We start from the raw sequence: 23,407 nt of genomic DNA on the forward strand, positions 1-23,407 counted from the left end.
TCCTGACTGAAGGAATGTCCACATAAATTATTTTTATTTAAATGAATTCAAAGGATGGGGTGAGGGCAAGTCAGAAGGAGTCACATGGAAAACATGCATAATATTAATATGCATAAAGAGTTCTCACTGAGGAGAAGAAGCTCCTCACTACAGCTCATGGGACATACTGGTTCGTTAGAAAATAGCTCAGAGCGACTACAGCATTTTGCCATTTCATTTTTTCCCCTTATTTTACATGAAAAGTCAGACAGATGTGTTTTCTTTGCATGGCAGCATCAAGATGGATCCAAGCTGTGAAATTTGCTGTCCAAATAGCATTCCTAATGGAAACTGGAACTAAAGAAGGGCACGGATATGGAAGGGAGGGGAGAAGAGAAAAATTACGAAGAGGAGTATATTCAGAACCACAGGAAAAAAAAAAGTAGTATAGGAGGTTTTCAGAAACCATCTTTGCTTCATTAGTCTCAGATGGGGTTCCTGTTGCAGGGAGCTACCAGGGTTGACCAAGATGAGCACCGAGACAGGCCCTTCTACTAGGTCTGAGGCTGAGGAAAGCAGCGGTAACTGGGTGCCTGTTCCCCACAGCCCCCAGCTGTCTACAGCTTGGAAGCCAAAAGCACAGCTGCTCCTTATTTGGGGATGCAGTAGAGTGCCTCCTGGTCCAGGTATTTGTGGCAGAGGGAATTCTTGGCTCTATCATAATATACTTTGCTAAAGAGCAGATGGAATCATCTGGGTACTTAACAGGCCTGATAACGATCATGTCAGTTACATCTTAGGATAAAGATTACTTTGTTTACTAACATTATCAGAATGTTGAAATTATCAATGTGGAATAATGCATGTTTGCAATAATTAGAGATGAACATGTAGTGAATCGCCTATTGGGTGGTTTCAAACTGATAAAATACTTGAAAAATTAATGGGCTCAACAAATTAATAAAAAAGAAAAAGCAAGAAGTAGCGGTTAAAAAAAAGAGATTATTTTCCTTGGTCAGATAGACATGGTTTAAATTATTTTAATGATCAAGGTTAAAGCAATTTTATACTACTGTTTAAATTGACCTAATGATGAAGACAGTTTTGTTGTAGTCTCTGTTCCTGTGCATATTTTTACTTGATGGCATATTGTTGGCCTGGAATTTGTCTCTTATTTATAAACATGTTAACATGTCCTAAATGCCGCCGCTCATGACCCATCAGTCTCTAGAACTTTCATTTTTGAATATCATTTAACACACTCACATGTACACCCTCCGCTGTTATATAATTCTCAACTGGTACAGTGTATCAAACTATGGATTTCCATGAATTAATAATTATGGGAAGAATGGCTATTTAATCTGAATCAGGTCTTGAACCTCTCTTCCATTTTTTTTGTTTGCAAAATTATAACTAACAAAGTTAAAGAATTTAACACAGAATTTGCATGTAATTGTTAGATTTTATTGTTGCTACCACTATTATTTCTGCATATTAATATTTGAGAAGAAAAAAACATTTAATATTTACTAGTATTACTACATAGTATGCTGATAAAAGGTTTTGTGAGGAATTATTAAATACATACTCATAGTTGATAGGTATTTTACACATTATCAATAATCAAATGTTAAGCTATAACTTACATTAATGAAGCTTGTATCAGACCCATGAGAGGTCCCTTTAAATCTGTTTGTATAATTTTGAAATGATGACCATGTTGTATGATATCTATATTCTGAGAAGAGAGTTTTGTCAGAGTATTGAGGGGTATGAGAGTTCAGAGAAGCTCATTAGTTAACCACATTGACAGCATAATATCAACTTTGTCTTTCTCTGTTTAAAGAAAGTCATTTTTTTTCAAATATAAGTAAATGAGTAGAAAGATACTTAGAACAATGTTGATAGGAGAGTGGGAATGGTGAGAGACAAAACATTTTTTCCCCAGTTTCCAAACATAGTATATCATAGCATTGTCTTGTTCCTAAACTTTGGGGGGAACAAATTTAGTCTTTCTTTACAAAGAAAACAAAGCAAAGCAAAACAAACAAACAAAAATGACCTGTATCAAATGGAAGATGTTTCACTCTTAATTGCTTATAATTTTTAAGGGTTATAAAAGATAGCTAAAATTTTGTCAACTGCCTTTTCTCCTTTTAGTGAAACAACAGTATCAAGGTGTTAGTGCTGTAAATAGCTGGTTTAGATATATTAAACCGACCTTGCATATCTGTGACAAATTCACCTTAGGGGTATTTATCTTTTTATATTGAAATGTTTTACCTGCCAATACTATATAAGTGATTTTTAATCCATGGTCATGAGAGATATTAGGCTATTAAATTTATTTTCTCAAAATGACTTTGGTAATATTGTTAAGGTCTTACTGACCTTGTTAAACAAAATCAGAGCATGTCCTTTCCCAGTACTTTGAAGAAGTTTATGTAAGATTATCATTTCTTAAAAATATTGAATAATTGAAAAGTAAAACCATCACACTTAAAATTTGGGCATCTTCTCAATTATAAATTTGATATTTAAGAAAAATGACCCAGGATTCTTCAGATTTTTTTCTTGTGTCAAGTTCCTTTTGAAATTCTGCTCTTGAGAAGGATGTTTATTATTATTCTTACTATTTGTTGATTTTCTCTATGTGTTGATTTCTATCTAGTTAATATCTATTCCCATTAGTTATACTCATCTACTTTATCTGGGTCTCCTCTTCTATACTACTTTTAATTCTTAAGATGGTGCTTATAGCTCATTAATTTTTAGCTTCTTTTTCTTTTCAATCCTTCATTAAAAGATAATACATTTTCCTGTAAACATTTTTTATATACAATTCTGGGACTCTCTCAAACATATTTTTATCTTCATTTACATTTAGTTAAAAATATTTTCTAATTTACATCACAATTTTCTCTTTGACCTTTATATTACTTAAAAATGTATGGACTATGAACCAGAGAGATAGTTCACTAGGTAAGGCACATGTCTTGCCAAGAATATGACCCAGGTTGAGTTCCAGCATTAAATGGGAGTGCCACAGCACTGGGGAAAGTGTCAGCGCTGTAGTGTCTCTCTACATGAAAAAGCAAGGGGCCAGAGGAATCATGCGTGCCTTGGCCCTGACTTCACACACATAAAATGAAATGAAATGAAATGAAATAAAATAAAATAAAATAAAATGAAATAAAATAAAATAATAAAATATTTTATTAAAGTTTTTGGCTTAAATTCCAACTCTTAGGAGCCTAAAAACTTCTTGTTGTTTTATTGTTACTTTGACTTTGTTTTCTAGATCTTTATGTTCTTAATATATTTTTAATTATTTAACTCTTTTTTAATTATTTTGAGACTTGCTTTATGCTCAATACTGGTAAAGATCCACTTTGAAAGAATAAATTTTGTCAGTATAAGAATCAGTGCTCAGGGAATCCGGCGGTAGTGCAGTGGGTTAAGTGCACATGGTGCAAGGGCCTGCGTTAGGATCTCAGTTGGAGACCCAGGCTCCCCACCTGCAGGGGGGTCACTTTACAAGCATTGAAGTACGTCTGCAGGTGTCTATCTTTCTCTCCCCCTCTCTGTCTTCCCCTCCTTTCTCCATTTCCCTCTGTCCTATCTAACAATGACAACATCATCAACAACAATAATAACTACAACAACAATAAAAAACCAAGGACAACAAAAAGGAAAATAAATAAATATAAAAAATTTAAGTAAGAATCAGTGCTTAACACATAATGCTACATTGGATAGTTATATTACTTAGCTCACATGTGCTTTTACTGATATTTTGCCTGCATATATCTGTTATTTTACTGGTTGCCAAGAGTTGCATGTTAAAGTCTTAGACCACACATGAATTTGTGTACATATTTTGTAGCTTTGCCCACTTTTGTTGGCATAATGGCCATATTATTATCGTGTACACATAAAAATGATTATATTCTGTTGGCCTGACCATTTAATAAGAATACTATCTTATATAACTTTTTGTGTTAAATTCTCCTTTGTCTAATATCAACACAGACACTCTATTGTGGGATAGTTGAATTATTTTATCTTGGTATTTCCTTACTTTTTAGCTGAATTTTATCTTTTATACACCTGAAAATTTGACATTTATGATGTATTTATTATAAATATACATATTTATGATTAAAAATACATTCACAACTACATACCTATCACCTCATTGTTTATTTCTGCCTGATTTGTGTTCTTTGGCTAATTTTTCAGATTTTTAAAAATATTAATTACATTATTATTTCATTTACTTTTTATATTAGCATGCTAGCAATAAATTAACTTACTACTTACTGTATTACCCTAGATATTACATCATGTACCCCTTACTATGTAGTCTGTTACAAATTAGTTCTTTTTAGCAGATAATACTTATTTCCAGATAATACTAAAATCTTGTATTAGGTTATCTTAATTTACCCTTTCATTTCAATATTATTAACATACATTTATATGTTTTAAACCTTACAAAACACTTTCATTTTGTTATCATGCACTTAAGGTTTCACATAGATTTATTAACATGAACTTTTTATCTTTGTTCCCTCCAACTTTTTCATGTATTTTTCTTGAACTGCTTTCTTTTATCTAAAGAAACATGATATATTTCTTTAAGTATGCTTTTGATACATTCTTACAGTTTTTGTTTTAAAATTAGTTCATCTTTAGTTTAAAATGATATTCCAACTGAGTATAGAATTTTTTAAAATTTATTTAAGAAAGGATAAATTAACAAAACCATAGGGTAGGAGGGGTACAACTCCATACAATTCCCACCACCCAATCTCCATTTCCCACCCCCTCCCCTGATAGCTTTCCCATTCTCTATCCCTCTGGGATCATGGACCCAGGGTCATTGTGGGTTGCAGAAGGTAGAAGGTTTGGCTTCTGTAATTGTTTCCCCGCTGAACATGGTCATTGACTGGTCAGTCCATACTCCCAGTCTGTCTCTCTCTTTCCCTAGTAGGTCTCTGGGGAAGTGGAGCTCCAGGACACATTGGTGGGGTCTTCAGTCCAGGGAAGCCTTGCCGGCATCCTGATGCGTCTGGCACCTGGTGGCTGAAAAGAGAGTTGACATACGAAGCCAAACAAATTGTTGATCAATCATGGACCCAAAGCTTGGAATAGTGGAGAGGAAGTGTTAGGGGGGTACTCACTGCAAACTCTAGTGTACTTTTGCTTTCAGGTATATATTTTGCAGTAGTTTATGGATACGTGTGAACATAAGCTCTCTCTCACAGAGACTGGTGTATATAGGTTTTGGGACTTTGTTAGACAAGTCCCCAAACCTGGAATTAAAGAATACTATGAAAGGAAAGGTCTCACCTGAGTAATGAAGCTTAAGGGTTTTCATTCCACACCTGAAGTCTCTGGACACAGTCTGAGCTAAAGCATGTTGAGGTGGCAATCATTGTGTTGATTAGGTTGCGATTGGCAGATGCAGTATTATTTGATATGGATTGGGAGAGGCATGCGGGAAAGTGGGCCCTATCCAAAGGTTCCAGGACTAGGGGAAGTAGAGGCTCTGTAGTGGAGATGTGAGGTTCCTGCTGTCTTAGTATAGAATTCTAAATTGGTAGTTGTTTTCCTGCAGCATTTGAAGGATGTCAACCTATTGGCTTTTGACTTCCATATTTTCTTCTGAGAAGTCAATTGTCAGTCTTACTATTGCATCTATGAAATGATTTATATGTTCTTTAAACTTCATTAAAGTATTTCTCCTCACTTTCATTTTTAGTAGTTCTACTCATGTACATAAGTAAATTTTCTGGTATTTATTCTGATTGGAGTATTTTGTTAGTTTGAATATTACTTTTACTACAATCTCCCTTTCAGGATTTCTAAAACATATGCCTGACATTGTCAATACATTAATCATGTGTCTAATGCTGTTTACTTTCAATCCATTTTGTTTCTTTATGCTTTGGCTTGAGTATGTCTTACTGATCTATCATATATTTGGTTGTTGAAGAAGTCATGACATTTTTTTTCTATGCAACATATGCATCATGGTTTATGACAATACAATATTTTAATACTTTCCTCATTTATTTCCAATATGTTGTTGAGTCTATAGATGGGTGTCTTGATTTCAGGTATTTTATTTTTTTAGTTCTAGTATATTTGTTTAATTCTTTTTTTGTGAAATTTAGTTCTTTTGTTAACCAAAACATTACTATCTTGGACTTATTTTAAGATATATTTCAGATAACTTTGATATCTGTTTGACATTGATTGCTTCTATTATTTGATTTGACCCCTTTTCTGGTCCTGCTTTCTGATATTTCTGGAAAATATGTATGTGATATATCATGTCCAAAAATTTTAGAGGCTATGGATAATGATATCTTCCTCTGAAGATATATTTGTCATTCAGTAGGCAGCAATACATATCACTTCAACCTAATTAAATAGTAGGCTAGTTTGAGTCTAGATTATACTTTTTATAAGGCTTATATTTTGTTTGACTCACTTCACTTCATAGGTCTCATTTTGTTGATAGGTTCTGAACTCTAAGCACTATAAGAATTCTGAAAAAAATAATAATTCTGAAAACTTCATTTGGCATGTGGAAACTTGCTATTTATATTCTTAGTCTCTTATCCCAAGCAAGAAAAATATTCCATTTATAAAATCCCTCTGAAACAATGCCATCAAAAAAAGGAAGTTAGAAAAAAAAAAAAAAAAAAAAAGGAAGTTAGGTCATTTTTTTCCTTTGTGAACTTTACTTATTCCTAGTAATCAAGCTTTCTTTCCAAATCTTACTAAAGTACCAGTGAAATAACTGGTTTAAAAATTATCCCTTAAAGCTTTTAAAAACTGGAACAAGTTTCTCCCTTATTTCAGACCTTTGGCATCTTTCTTAATTTATAAATATGCCCTGCCAAGTAGTGCCCAATATCAACTGCAATTCTCAAAATTCCTTTGAAAGTAGCATATCTAGGATAAAAGACTTGGATTCCAATAATTAGTTGTATTCTTTTTAATCCCATTACTTGATCTTGGACAGCTATCCCCACTCATTAACAAATGCTATCTTTGTCAATATTTATCTAAAGGTTATTCTTAGTTTTTGTTTTTTTTTTTTACAAATTTCTTCTCCTTCTTCTTCTTCTTCTTCTTCTTCTTCTTCTTCTTCTTCTTCTTATTATTATTATTATTATTATTATTATTATTATCAGCACGCTGCTAATCTCTGGCTTAAGGTGGTACTGGGAATTGAACCTGGAACCTGGGACCTGAAAGTTTCAGGCACTAGAGGCATTTGAATACCCCATCCAAGGTCATTCTTATTTGCAGAAAAAATTTTAAGAGTATTTGTTTTTTTTCTGCCCCCTAATCTTTCAGTAATATTTCATAGAACATCAAAAGAGTATTTTTTTTCTGCCCCCTAATCTTTCAGTAATATTTCATAGAACATCAAAATACTATAGTTGGGGGTCAGGCTGTGGTGCACCCATTTAAACACACACAATGCCACATGTAAGGACCTGGATTTGAGATCCCATTCCCCATCTATAGGGGGGAATACTTCATGAGTGGCGAAGCAGGTCTTCAGGTGTCTATTTCTCTCCCACTCTGTCATCCCCTCTCAACTTCTCTCTGTCCTATCCAATAAAATAGGGGGGAAATAAGGTTGGGGGTGGGAGGAATAACTGATGAAAGCAGTAGATTAGTAGTGATGACACTGGTGGCAAACAAAACCATAATAATAATAATAACAACAATAATAATAATAATCCTATAGTAAATCTTTATTTTAACCTAGACAACCCCTATGTTTTCTTCTTTATATACTTTTCTTTATACATTTATACAAATTATTTATAATCTAAATTTGGCCAAATATATTCTTATTAAATCTTAATGCTTACTTTTCACTCCTCCATTTTTTTCCTGATAACCTCTTTATTGATCTATTATTCACCAAGTTCCTACCAATGAAAAATTACTTACTGTACCAGAAATTATGTACCAGAAAGAGAAAAACTAAAATACTCTTTGCCTTGAAAGCTTATTTGTAATTTAGGCAATAAGTCAATTGTAATACAGTCTAACATTTGTTAGGTGCATATTTCACCTATTGGATGGACCTCTTACTTTTGTAGGGTCTTCTATTTTTCACTAATTTTCTTGAGATACTCTTTTTAGGGGTGCTGTCCATTAAGTTATGTTAATCTTTTATTTGAATGTTTTAAAATAAGCTTTTGTAAAGTCTAGGAAACATTGTCCAAAAGAACTTTCTAAAACTGTGAAATGTGATTTTTCAATAAGGTAGCTACTAGCTAGTATAATCGAGAAGCTGAATATTTATTTCAATTTAATTTTAACTAATTTTAATTTAAAGGGCTAACCTATTATACAGGTAGCTATAGGGTATATGTCTGATTACTTCAGACATTCCTGGCTATTTTAAGCTATAAAATTAAACCACTAATTTCTTCTAGGGTTCTATATATTTTTCTACTTCCCTGTGAAATTCTCACTTGTTGATTCAAATTAGGTACATGCAATCAGTGGGTTTTAAGGAAAGTCATGATTCATTTTTGCATAGAAAAACAGGAAAAATATATCATGACTTTCCTGACAACTCAATAGTTTCCATATCACTTCTTTTACTGAAGGTATTTATCAGAAATTCATCTTTTGGGGCTGAGATAGCTAACCTTTACAGTGAGTACTTTCCCTTGCATGAGGCCTCAGGTCTTATCCCCAATACCATGAAGGAGCACAATGGCACTAGGATGCAGATGGTAGAGCTGTGATATGGTATTTCCCCTTCTATGAAATTAAGAGAAAGAAAAAAGTCATCCTAGGAGTGGTAGAACTGTGCAAGACCTCAATACTATAAAAAGACAAGAAAAAAATAAGAAAACCATCTTTTTTTTTTACTAGAAGGAGACTTTGAGCATATATTTTAATAGTTGATGCCATATGGTAATTATATCTGGAGTTATATAGGACTGACTTAGGATATATATATATATATATGTATATATATATATATTATGGTCAAGTAAATTACTGACTATATATCATAGCAATTACTTCTGATCCCTATTTTTAAACTTACCTAGAAGCTTCCTTTCTTTTTTGCTAGCATAATTCTTTTTAATTTTTAATTTTTTTATTTTTTATTTAAGAAAGGATTAATTAACAAAACCATAGGGTAGGAGGGGTACAATTCCACACAATTCCCACCACCCAATCTCCATATCCCACCCTCTCCCCTGATAGCTTTCCCATTCTTTATCCCTCTGGGAGCATGGACCCAGGATCATTGTGGGTTGCAGAAGGTGGAAGGTCTGGCTTCTGAAATTGCTTCCCCACTGAACATGGGCATTGACTGGTCGGTCCATACTCGCAGTCTGCCTCTCTCTTTCCCTATTAGGGATGGGGCTCTGGGGGAGCAGAGCTCCAGGACACATTGGTGGGATCTTCAGTCTCGGGAAGCCTGGCCGGCATCCTGATGACATCTGGAACCTGGTGACTGAAAAGAGAGTTAACATACGAAGCCAAACAAATTGTTGAGCAATCATGGACCCAAAGCTTGGAATAGTGGAGAGGAAGTGTTAGGGGGGTACTCACTGCAAACTCTAGTGTAATTCTGCTTTCCGGTATATATTTTGCACGAGTTTACGGATACGTGTGAACATATGCTCTCTCTCACAGAAACTGGTGTATATCTAGGTTTTGGGACTTTGTTAGAAAGTGAACCACCTGAGATGGAATTAGAGTATACTATGAAAGGAAAGGTCTCACCCGAGTAATGAAGCTGAAGGGTTGTCATTCCACACGTGAAGTCTCTGGACACATTCTTAAGTGAAGCATGTTGAGGTGGCGATCGTTGTGTTGGTTAGGTTGTGATCCGGCAGATACAATATTATTTGATATGGATTGGGAGAGGCATACGGGAAAGTGGGCCCTATCCAAGAGTTCCAGGACTGGGGGAAGTAGAGGCTCTATAGTGGAGATGTGAGGTTCCTGCTGTCTTAGGGTTCAAAAAAACAATGGATAGTTAATGTTATCATCACATTATTTGGTAATTAGGTTAACTTTGAAAAGTCCTTTTGTTAGGGTTTACTGTACAGTACCCAGTATCTTGTATATAGCTGTGCTATTGATTGCTTCTGATCTACTTGGTCTAGGCTTTTGAGAGAGTCTGCATATCAATTACACAGCCTATATATTGAAAAGATTCAGTTTGTGTTTTGAAAAACTTCAAGACATAAAATTAATTTTCCCCCTCTCAAATTAATTAACTAGTGATGTATATGACTACATTTTACTAGGAGTGTACATAAACACCATTCCCACCACCAAAAGACTGTGACCCATCCCTCCCACCCACTCCCACTCCCCACTGCCCCAGGAAGCTGCATGTCTACCCCTCACCATAGGGTTTTTACTTTGATGCCCTACTTACAATTTGGTCAGGTCCTGCTTTTAGTTTCCCTTTCAGATCTTCTTACTCAACTTCTGTTGATGAGTGGGATCATCCCATACTCATCTTTATCTTTCTGACTTAGTTCACCTAACAAAATTCCTTCTAGCTCTGTCCAAGATGGGTCAGAGAAGGTGGGTTCATTGTTCTGATAGCTGCATAGTATTCCATTGTGTATATATACCACAGCATTCTCAGCCACTCATCTGTTGTTGGGCACCTGGGTTGCTTCCAGGTTTTAGCTATTATGAATTGTGCTGCTATGAACATAGGAGTACACACCTCTTTTTGGTTGGGTGTTATGGTGTCCTTGGGCTATAACCCCAGGAGAGGAATTACTGGATCATATGGAAGGTCCATGTCTAGCCTTGTGAGAGTTTTCCAGACTGCTCTCCACAGAGGCTGTACCAATTTACATTCCCACCAGCAATGCAAAAGGGTTCCTCTGTCCCCACAGCCTCTCCAGCATTTGTTGCTGCTGTCCGTTTTGATGTATGCCATTCTTACAGGAGTGAGGTGGTATCTTAGTGTTGTCTTAATTTGCATTTCTCTGAAACTCAGTGACCTAGAGCAGTTTTCCATATGTTTGTTAGCCTTTTGGATCTCCTCTGTAGTGAATGTTTTGTTCATATCCTCTGCCCATTTTTGGATGGGGTCATTTGCTTTTTTGGTGCTAAGTTTGCTGAGCTCTTTATATATTTTGTTGATTAGTCTCTTGTTTGATGTAAGGCATGTGAAGATCTTCTCCCATTCTGTGAGGGGTCTTTTTGTTTGTTTAATAGTTTCTTTGGATGTGCAGAAGCTTTTCAATTTGATGTAGTCCCATTGGTTTGTTTCTGCTTTAGTCTTCCTTGCGATTGGGTTTGATTCATCAAAGATGTCCTTGAGGCATAGGTGGGAAACTGTTTTACCAAAGTTTTCCTCTAAGTATTTGATTGTTTCTGGTCTGACATCTAGGTCTTTGATCCATTTGGAGTTGATTTTTGTTTCTGGTGAGATAAAGTGGTTCAATTTCATTCTTCTGCTTTTTCCAACCCAGTTTTCCCAGCGCCATTTATTGAAGAGAGCCTCCTTTTTCCATTTAATCCTTTGGGCCCCCTTATCAAAGATTAGATGCCCATAGGTGTTGGGATTTATTTCTGGGCTTTCAATTCTGTTCCAATGGTCTGTGTGCCTATTTTTGTCCCAGTACCATGCTGTTTTGATGATGATGGCTTTATAATATAGTTTAAGGTCTGGGAGTGTGATGCCTCCATTTCTGTTTCTTTTCCTCAAGATGGTTTTGGCGATTCTAGGTATTTTCAGGTTCCAGATAAATGATTGTAGTGTTTGTTCTATTCTCTTAAAGAAGCTTGGTGGAACTTTGATGGGTATCACATTAAATTTGTATATGGCTCTGGGGAGAATATTCATTTTGATGATATTTATTCTTCCAATCCATGAGCATGGGATATCTTTCCATTTCGTGGTATCAGTTTCTATTTCCTTGAGTAGCGACTCATAGTGTTCAGCATACGAGTCTTTCACTTCTTTGGTCAACTTTATCCCTAGGTATTTGATTGATTTTGCTGAAACAGTAAGTGGGAGTGATATCTAGATTTCTTCTTCTTCAGATTTAGTGTTTGCATAAAGAAATGCCACTGAATTTTGTACATTGATTTTGTAGCCTGATACCTTGCTATATTGCCTAATAACTTCCAGTAGTTTTCTGCTGGATTCTTTAGCTTTTTCTATGTATACTATCATATCATCTGCAAATAGTGAGAGCTTGACTTCTTCCCTTCCAGTCTGTATTCCTTTGATTCCTTTCTCTTGCCTGATTGCTATGGCAAAAACTTCCAATACTATGTTGAAGAGTAACGGTGACAGTGGACAGCCCTGTCTAGTCCCCGATCTGACGGGAATGCTTTCAGCTTCTGTCCATTGAGTATGAAGTTGGCTGTAGGTTTGCTATATATAGACTCCACTATCTTGAGGAATTTCCAATCTATTCCCATTTTTTGTAGAGTTTTGAGCATGAATGGGTGTTGGATTTTGTCAAAGGCTATCTCTGCATCTATTGAGATAATCATGTGGTTTTTGGCTTTGCTTTTATTGATGTGGTGAATGACATTGATTGACTTACAGATGTTGAACCAGCCTTGCATTCCTGGGATGAATCCCACTTGGTCGTGATGAACAATGTTTTTGATATGTTGCTGTATCTGGTTGGCCAAGATCTTGTTTAATATTTTGGCATCTATGTTCATCAGAGATATTGGTCTGTAGTTATCCTTTTTTGTTCTGTCCCTATCAGCTTTTGGTATGGCAAATGCTAGAAGAAGAAGCTTTTGGTATCAGGGTGATGTTGGCATCATAGAAGGTGGAAGGGAGTATTCCTGTTTCTTCATTCTTATGGAAAAGCTTAAAAAGTATGGGTACTAACTGTTTCCTGAAAGTTTTGTAGAATTCGTTTGTGAAGCCATCTGGTCCAGGACTTTTGTTGTTGGGGAGGTTCTTAATAACGGTTTCAATTTCTTTGTCTGTGATTGGTGCATTTAGATTTTGTAGTTGTTCTTGGTTCAGTTTTGGAAGGGCATATGCTTCTAGGAATTGTTGCATTTCTTCCTGATTCTCTAGCTTGGTGGCGTATAGTTCTTTATAGAAGTTTCTCAGGATTCTCTGGATTTATGTGGTGTCAGCTGTGATATCTCCTCCATCGTTTACAATTCTATTAAATTGAATCTTCTCTCTTTTTTGTTTGGTGAGTCTGGCTAGGGGTTTGTCAATTTTGTTTCATCTTTCAAAGAACCAACATTTGGCTTCATTGATCTTTTGTATGGTTCTTTTATTTTCGATGTTGTTTATTTCTGCTCTAACTTTAGTGATTTCTGTCCTTCTGGATGCTTTAGGGTCCTTTGTTCCTCTTCCTCTTAGTCCTTGAGGTGTGCAGTAAAGTCATTCATTTGAGCTTTTTCTTGGTGTTTAATATGTGATTGTATGGCTATAAGCTTCCCTCTCAGTACTGCTTTAGCTGTGTCCCAAATATTTTGATAGGTGTGTCTTCATTTTCATTTGTTTCCAGGAACATTTGAATTTCCTGCTTGAGTGAATCTCTGACCCAGTGGTTCTTAAGGAGTATGTTGTTTAGTTTCCAAATTCTGTGACTTTTAATAATTTTCTGTTTGTTGTTAAATGTTAGTTTTACTCCACAGTGGTCTGAGAAGATACTAGGGATGATTTCAATGTTCTTGAACTTATTGATGCTGTCTTTGTGGCCTAACATGTGGTCTATCCTTGAGTATGTGTTATGTGGATTTGAAAAGAAGGTGTATTCCAGTTTTTTGGGGTGAAGGACTCTGAAAATGTCCAAGAGGTGTAGTCTGTCAATCTCTTCATTCAATTCTCTTGTATCTTTGTTAGTTCTCTGCTTTGTTTATCTCTCTAAGTGTGAGAGTGGGGTATTGAGGTCTCCCACTATTATTGTATCACTATTGATGTATTTTTGAAATTCTTTCAGTAAGTGCTTGACGTATTTAGATGGTCCCTCATTGGGTGCATAGATGTTAATGATTGTTAAGTCTTCTTGGCTGATTGATCCTCTAATCATTATGTAATGTCCTTGTCTATATTTTATTACTTTATTTAATTTAAAATCTATCGTGTCTGAGATGAGAATGGCTGTTCCTGCCCTTATTTGTGGTCCGTTAGCCTGTGTGATAGTTTTCCATCCTTTCACTTTAAGTCTGTGTTTATCTTGTTGTGACAGATAGGATTATTGCAAGCAGCATATGGTTGGGTTATGTTTTCTGATGCAACCCCCACTCTGTGCCTTTTGATGGGTTAGTTTAAGCCATTGACATTTATTGATATTATGGATTTAATGTATTGTAGTGCCATTGTTCAAAAAAATTTTTTTTTGTTTGCTCTGATATATTGCCAGTATTATAGTGATGTTCTTGTTTATAAGAGGTCTTTTAGAACCTCTTTCAGGGCCAGCTTGGTGATGGTTGCCTCCTTTAACTGTTGTTTGTCTAAGAAGGTTTTGATCCCTCCATCTAGTTTGAATGAAAGTCTAGCAGGATATATTATCCTTGGTTGAAAGCCTTTTTCATTCAGGGCTCGATAGATATCTTGCCATTCTCTTCTGGATTTTAATGTTTGAGTGGAGAAGTCTGCAGATAATCTTATGTCTTTTCCCCTGTATGTGACTTTTTGTTTCTCTCTTGCAGCCTTTCTTTATCTTTACTTCTTCTCATTGTGACTATGATGTGTCTTGGTGTCTTCAGGTCTGGGTTGATTCTGTTTGGTACTCTCTGGGCCTCTTGAATCTTGATGTCCTTTCTGTTATTCAGAAAGGTCTGGGAAGTTTTCTTCTATTATTTCCTTTAGAATGTTTGCTTCCCCTTCCTCTCTTTCTTCCTCTGGCAGGCCAATTATACGAATGTTACTTCTTTTGAGATCATCTCATATGTCTCTGTTGTTGTTTTCAGTGTCTCTCAATCTCTTTTTAAGCTCTTTCACCTCTTCCTTAGTTTTCTCTAACTCATCCTCTGTCTGACTAATTCTGTTTTCTGCTCCTGTTAGTCTGCTTTCCCTTGCGTCAGCTTCTTTCTTCATTACAGCTATTTCAGCTTTCAGTTCTCTAATTGCCTCAAGATAATCAGTATTTTCTTTGGGATTCTCAACTGTTGTTTCCCTAATACTGTCATTCCTTTCCTTCAATGTTGTTTTCATTTCTGTGATTAATGAGTTTATTATTGCTTGCATACTTTTCTTATCTATGGTTACTTCTGGCTGATTTGTAGTTTCTTCTGTGCTCTTGTCTTCATTCATTGGAGTAGCAGTTTTATTTGTTTTTGATCTACCCATTTTTTTGATTTATGTGTTTCTTTTTTTATGCTCTGTTGTTCCTCAGCTGTTGTGTCTTGAGTACAAGCAACACTGTACTAAATACCTTTATGACAATTGCACTCACCAACTTCAGGAATTACAGTAGCAACTGAAGCAAGTATTGAAGCAGTTTAATCACTACCAGTTAGCCAAACAATTTCTCCAGTCCGTGAAAAAATAGTAACCAGATCCCAGGGAAGAAGAAAGAGAAAAGAAAGAAGGGATAGCAAGAATATACAGTTATGCAATTCTACTATCCACTGTATATTCTAGGGGTACCAAGAGGGGAAAGGTAACTAGAGCAGAGATCCACACATAGAGAGTCCACTCTGAGTCAGATTTATTCCCCCCAAAAATTCACAAATTCAGAAAGGCAAAGAAGAAGGAAGGAAGAAGTGTATGACATGATGGAAAAAAAAAAAGAAAAAAGAGACAAGTGAGAGAAAAGGGAAAAGATAAGAAAAAGGGCTGTAATTAAAGAGCAGTGAAAGGAATTTTTTTTGTTGATTACTTTATTTTTAATTTAATTTAATTTAATTTTTTTAATTAGCTAGGAGGAAGAGGGAAGGGAGAGTCTGTAGAGGAGGTAGTAGTAAGGAGACAAGCTCCTCCCACAATAGATAAGATGCCCACTACCCTAGCAATGAAAGGTACCCTAAGAGTTAATTCTGATCAACCTAAAGGGGGGGTGGAAGATATATGCCTTTATATAATATTAATAATAAAATAGTGCAGGGTAAATAAATAACCCTGTCCCAGATTACCTCAAACCTCATGATCAGAGGCAGCTGATTGTTAAGAGTGAGAAAAAAAAAACACTTCAGGATTAGACAAGACAGCTGAAATAGACAGTTATGCAAATCTACTATCCACTGTATATTCTGGGGTGGCTAAAGGAGGAAGGGAAGTTGAGCAGAGACACTCACAGTGAGAGTCCACACTGAGTCAAGATTCTTCCCCAAAATAATTCCCAAATGTGTATCAGTGAATTCAAAATAGCACACTGTTTGGCGGTGTGGGGGCTAGGGCCTGTGGCTTTGGAAGCTGTAGGATTAAGGAAGAAAGGATGACAAGAATGAGAAAAAGAAAAAAAAGAGAGAGAGAAAAATGAAAAAGATAAGAAAAAGAACAGTTATAAAAGAGTGATGAAAGTAAAGAGTATTTATTTATTTATTTATTTTTAATTATTTAATTATCTATGTGGGGTGAGGTAGGTGGGGTTGGCTACTTAGAAAGAAAAAAGGCCAGAGGTTTCAGAAGGGTATAGACTTAGAATGAATGATACTCCGTGGGATAGGAATTTGGTAAAGACAGAAGCTCAGCAGGGTAGCCTGCTAGGAGCTGGTCCCCAGGGATTAGTTATGGGAGGGGAGGGAAGGGGGAGGAGGTGTGCTTAATAATTAAAAGAAAAAATTTATTTTCCCTTTTTTTCTACTCTATTTCTTAACCCAAATTAAGTTATAGTCATCTCCTTGGTGTCACCACTAGGACCCCTTATTGACTGGCCTACTAAAGACAGAAAATCCTACCGTTTCCAGAAGATGTAGTCAGAGCTCAAGCCACTAGCAGCTTCTCAGTCCGCCATCTTCCGGGAACCCCCACCTAGAAGCTTCTTACCATGTTTGTTTTTTAAAAAAAAACTTAAAAAAATGAACATTATTTATTTATTTTTATTTTTTTTGTTATCTTTATTTATTGGATAGAGACAGTCAGTAATTGAGAGGGTAGGGGAGATAGAGAGGGAGAGAGACAGAGAGACAACTGTAGCCCTGCTTCACCACTTACAAAGCTTTCCTCCTGCAGGTGTGGACCAGGGGCTCGAACCTGGGTCCTTGCACATTGTAGCATATGTGTTCAATCAGGTGCGCCACCACCTGGCCTATGTACTTACTTACTTATTATTGGATAGAGACGAGAGAGAGGAGGGGGAAACAGAGAGGGAAAGACACAGAGAAAGAGACGCCTGCAGCAGAAAACTCACTGCTTGTGACTCTCCCCCTGCAGATCGGGACCAGGGGCTTGAACCTGTAATGTATGTGCTTAACCTGGTGCTCAACCACCTAACCCTCTTACTATATTTCTATTTAAAATCTTCTCCCTCTTCACCTAATAGTCATTAATGAATTCTATCCCAGAGTCTGGAATGCAGTTTATGGTTGGAAAAGACAGAAACCAAATGACCAGTCAAAATAAATGGCTACTAAATCCAGTAAATGCCAATAAGGAATTAGTCTTATGAAGTGAAGAATTTTTTTATATATAATTCTTTACCAAATAAGATTTAAAAGTTTCTGGTGGGATCTTTTAGGAAAAAATAGAACTGTACTATTTTAATAGATTGATATTAGGTTCTCTAAAAACAAACAAGTGGATTGCTTCTCAGCCTTTTGGTTAAGATCAAGTGTAGTATCTGTTCTGATCAGTTTAAGAATTAAGAAGTGGCAACTGAAAATATATGGTGGTCCTGGAGGTGGCGCAGTGGATAAAGCACTGGACTCTTAAGTATGAGGTCCTGAGTTTGATTCCTGACAGCACATTTACAGAGTGATTTCGGATTCTTTCTCTCTCTTCTCCTACCTTTATAGTAAATAAATAAAATATTAAAAAATATATATATATCATATGACTTCTCATATTGTTCAAATCTGAGTACTGTGTATATACATATATGTATTCACTGCATACTTAGAACATATGAGTTGATTTATTGATAGGGGTTTAAACTTAAAAAAAAAACTTTAGTTGTCATCATTGTGTGGGAATAACAGTTCAGGCTGTGAATTAACTCAGACCTGGGGATTTTATAATACATGTTTATAATTATGATGATCTTTGACCTCAAAAATAAGTTAACAGCACACCAAAAAGGATTTTGGTCCATACTCCCAGCATGGGAGGGTTGATAGGGGAAGATGAACAGAGAGCTCTGAAATCCAACTCTATCAGGCCATGGAGAGAAAAGAGGACAAAAAAAAAGGACATTTGGAAGTAGTAACAGGTGTGGGTGTGACTTGGAAAGGAAGAGAAGACAGGACCGTGGGAGAAAAATGGTCAAATATATAAAAATATAGGCAAATAGTTATAAAAATAATAATCATCGCATATCTGTAACCTTGGGAGAACTACTATAACTTCCAATGGAGGGGATGGGGACACAGAACTCTGGTGGTGGGAACGGTGCAGAATTATACCCCATTATCTCATAATTTCGTAAATATATATAGTCACAAATAAAATAAAAATAAATAAATAAATAAGTTAGTAGATTTTCCTTGGTGTTGTTTTGGCAACATTTCAAGAAATTACAGGTATCAGTCGGCATTATTCAAGAGTGCCTTCCTTCAGTTACTTTAATGCAAAAAAATTAAGATTCAAAATAGATAATTAAGGAATTTGTCACCTCACAAACTAATTATTATAGGCTTTACGAAGACATAATAAGCCCTTTTATACACTTAAAATACTATTATGCTTAATTTTCTAAATTATACTTCTTCAAAAACTCTCTTTTTTTTTTTAACAAGAGTATAATAAACCTATATTGGGGGTAAAAAAAATGCCACAACTATTGACAAGGTTATAATAAATGTGCTTTGAATTCATTACTATTATTATAATCAAACCTTACATTTGTTTAAGACTCTACAATGTACAGAGCACTTTCACTTTCTTTTTTGAGAAAGGCATCACAAAAACACCATAAAGATACTATCTTTTTCTGAATTGTGGCTTATTTATTTAGTTATTTATTGCTATCAAGGATACCACTGAGGCTCTGTGCCTGCATGACAAATCCATCACTCCTGGTGGTTATTTTTTCTTTCTTTCTTTCTTTCTTTCTTTCTTTCTTTCTTTCTTTCTTTCTTTCTTTCTTTTTTTTTTTTGCTTAGTCTTTTCCTTCTTTTATTTGATAAGACAGAGATAATTTGTAAGGGGAGTGGAAGACAGAGGTTGAGAGAGAAGGAGAGACCTGGGTTCTTCTCCTCTTGTGAAACTTTCCTCCTACAAGTGGGTACTGGATCCTTATACCTGATATGTGAATAACTAAGGTCTTTGTACATGGTAATGTGTGCGTTCAGCCAGGTATATCACTACCTGGCCTGTTATGGCACTATTAAAAAGAAAAATGGTAACTATGTCTTATAATTTTTTATAGCTTGCTTTTTTATTATCTATATTTATTGGATAGAGAAAGCCAGAAGTTGAGAGGGAGCGGAGTGTTAGAGAGAGAGACAGATAGATACCTGTGGCACTGCTTTACCACTTGCAAAGCTTTACCCCTGCAGGTGGAGAGATGGGCTTGAACCTGAGTCCTTGCACATTGTAATATGTGTGCTTATTCAGGTGCAGCACCACTCAGCCCCCTGTCTTATAATTTTGTAAGATAAATGTAGCACTTTTTTTTTCTCTGAGTTTCTCAAAAGGCAATGCATTAAATCACGGACTTTGGAATCAGTAAGATCTATGTTGGAATCTTAGTTTTATTAACTTATTAGCTGTGTGACCTTGAGCAAGCTTCTTAACCTGTATAAGCTACATTTTCTTCACCTATGAATTGAGAATTCTGACCTCACAGAGTAAGCTTAAAGGGGAAATGCCTATGTCCTAAAGCATAGACTTGTATACACAGTGAGAGCTCAGTCAACTGATAAATATCATCGTCATTATCATCACCAAAATTATTCTTTGTTATTGGTGTTTCTCATATAAATGTTATAAGAACAACATTTAAGCAGAATTTAATACACAAAGAAAATAATTAGATAATGTGAAAATGATCAAATACCATTAAGTCAAGTCAAGAAAAGGTAGAATAAAATCTGTTTCAGAAGCAAATTAGATAGTTTAACCAGGAAAATGAAACTCACTAGGGAACCTGAAATTATATGTATTGATATTTGAAGTTATGATGTTTAAAAAGGGCAGAAAGTTAAACTGAAGATATCAAAGACTTTTTTTTTTTGCAAGAGTGAAACAGAATCCATTTGTGATGTGATTGTTGAGTGAAAGAAATAAACAGAATGACATATATGTCAAGTAGTAAGAAACTGTATCATACAAAATAGGATGGGTGTAGAGACTGGAATAATTTAACTGTATAAACAAAAAAAGTAACTAGACTGAGTTACAAGAACAAGGAGAAAAGTTTTTTAGGTAAATTTTATTTATTTATTTACTTATTTATTTTAATTTCTTTATTGGGGAATTAATGTTTCACATTTGACAGTAAATACAACAGTTTGTACATACATAACATTTCTCAGTTTTCCATATAACAATACAACCCCCCTAGGTCCTCTGTCATCCTTTTTGGACCTGTATTCTCCCCAGCCCAACACCATCCCAGAGTCTTACTTTGGTGCAATACGCCAATTCCAGTTCACACAAGGTTCTACTTGTGTTTTCGCTACTGATCTTGTTTTTCAACTTCTGCCTGAGAGTGAGATCTCCCATATTTATCCTTCTGTTTCTGACTTATTTCACTTAACATGAATTTTTCAAGGTCCATCCAAGATTGGCTGAAAATGGTCACCGTTTTCAACAGCTGAGTAGTATTCCATTGTGTATATATACCACAACTTGCTCAGCCACTCATCTGTTGTTGGACACCTGGGCTGCTTCTGGGTTTTGGCTATTACAAACTGTGCTCCTAAGAATGTATATGTACAAAGATCTTTTTGGATGGGTGTTTTGGGTTTCTTAGGATACATCCCTAGGAGAGGAATTGCAGGATCATAGGGAAGGTCCATTTCTAGCCTTCTGAGAGTTCTTCAGACAGTTCTCCACAGAGGTTGGACCAATTGACATTCCCAACAGCAGTGCAAGAGGGTTCCTTTGATCTCACAACCTCTCCAGCATTTGCTGCTATTACCTTTTCTGATGTATGACATTCTCACAGGAGTGAAGTGGTATCTCATTGTTGTCTTTATTTGAATTTCTCTGACAATCAGAGACTTGGAGAATTTTTTCATGTGTTTCTCAGCCTTTTGGATCTCTTCTGTGGTGAATATTCTGTCCATGTCCTCCCCCAATTTTTGGATGGGGTTATTTGTTTTCTTGTCATTAAGTTTGGCAAGCTTTTTATATATTTTGGTTATTAGCCTCTTGTCTGATGTATGGCATGTAAAAATCTCCCAGTCTGTAAGGGGCCTCTTGGTTTGGGTAGTGGTTTCTTTTCCTATGCAGAAGCGTTTTAATTTGATGTAGTACCATAAGTTTATGCTTGCCTTAGTCTTCTTTGTAATTGGATTAATTTCATTGAAGATGTCTTTAAAATTTATGCAGAAAAGAGTTCTGCCAATATTTTCCTCTGAGTATCTGAAAGTTTCTGTTCTAACATTCAAGTCCTTCATCCGCTTGGAATTTACTTTTGTATTTGGTGAAATATAGTGGTTCAGTTTCATTCTTCTGCATGTTTCAACCCATTTTTTTTCAACATCATTTTTTGAAGAGACCCTGCTTTACCCATTTAATAGTCTGGGCACCATTGTCAAAGATTAGATGTCCATAGGTGTGGGGGCTTACTTCTGGACTCTCAATTCTATTCCACTGGTCAGTGTGTCTATTCATGTTCCAGTACCAAGCAGTTTTGATGACAATGGCCCTATAATGCAATTTGAGATCTGGGAGTGTGATGCCTCCAGTTCTGTTCTTTCTTCTCAAGATTGTTCTGGCAATTCTAGGTATTTTTTGGTTCCAGACAAACATTTGTAACATTTGTTTTATTCTCCTAAAAAATGTGGTTGGGATCTTGATGGGGGTAGCATTAAATCTATATATGGCTCTGGGTGGTGTTGTTTTCGACGGGTTATGTTGTTTTCACCGGGCTGGCTTCACGGGCGGGCAACAGACGACCAGGGACTCATGGTTGAGCTGTAGGCAGTATCTCTTTATTCATGCAGGACGCAGCACAATTTAAGCCAAGCTAAGCTAAAGGACCTTAAAATTCACAATGCTGTCTTTATATATACTTGCCAAGTAGGGTGGAAACAGGATGTGACATAGAGAGGGTGGAGAGAAAAGTGACTGGTGAAAATCAGAGTGTGACAAGGAGGGGGCAGAGCAGGCGAGAATCCTATCACTGAACCACCAATGCCCTGGAGTGCTTTATGTAAATGTAAAAGTGATTTATGTAAATAGACCAAAGCTTTGAATGTGATTAAATCTATCCCTATATAGGCATATGGTTAAGCAGAAGCCAGGGGTAGTTGGCATACTATCCAACAGGGTGGTATATTCATTTTGATGATGTTAATTCTTCCATCCCATGAACATAGAATATCTCTTCACTTCTTTGTGTCTTTTTCAATTTCCTTGAGTAATGACTCATAATTTTCAGTATACAAGTCTTTCACTTCTTTGGTTAGGTTTATTCCTAGATATTTTATTGTTTTTGTTGCTATAGCAAAAGGAATTGATTTCTGGATTTCATCTTCTTCTACCTTAGTGCTTACATGGAGGAATGCCACTGACTTTTGAATGTTAATTTTGTAGCCTGACACCTTACTGTATTGCCTGATGATTTCCAAAAGCCTCTTGCTGAATTCCTTAGGTTTTTCTAAGTATACTAACATGTGGTCTTCAAATAGGGAGAGTTTGACTTCTTCTCTTCCAAATCTGTATCCCTTTAATTCCTTGCTCCTGCCTGATTGCTATGGCAAGAACTTCCAACACTATATTGAATAATAATGGTGATAGTGGGCATCCCTGTCTAGTACCTGATCTGAGTGGAAATGCTTCCAGTTTTTCACCATTGAGTATGATGTTGTCTGTAGTTTTGCTATATATAGACTCCACTATCTTGAGGAATTTTCCATCTATTCCCACTTTTTGTAGTGTTTTGATCATAAAGGAATGTTGTATTTTGTCAAAGGCTTTCTCTGCATCAATTGATCTGACCATGCAGTTTTTGGTCTTGCTTTTGTTGATGTGGTGGATCACGTTGATTGGTTTATGTAAATTAAACCAGCCTTTCATCCCTGGGAACAACCCCACTTGGTCATGATGAACAATGTTTTTGATATACTGCTGTATCCGGTGGGCTAGAATTTTTTTCAGTATTTTAGCACCTAAGTTCAT

General features: G+C 35.8%; 1 non-coding gene across 1 annotated transcript; it reads left to right on the plus strand.

Annotated features, from left to right (window-relative positions):
- Window positions 1-17,699: 17,699 nt before the first annotated feature.
- On the plus strand, window positions 17,700-17,889 carry LOC132537108 (U2 spliceosomal RNA). The gene has a single exon (XR_009548593.1). It is a non-coding gene; the product is annotated as a U2 spliceosomal RNA (small nuclear RNA).
- The last annotated feature ends 5,518 nt before the right edge of the window (window positions 17,890-23,407 follow it).

The sequence above is a fragment of the Erinaceus europaeus genome, chromosome 2 (assembly GCF_950295315.1).
Source record: "Erinaceus europaeus chromosome 2, mEriEur2.1, whole genome shotgun sequence".
Taxonomy (NCBI): Eukaryota; Metazoa; Chordata; class Mammalia; order Eulipotyphla; family Erinaceidae; genus Erinaceus; species Erinaceus europaeus.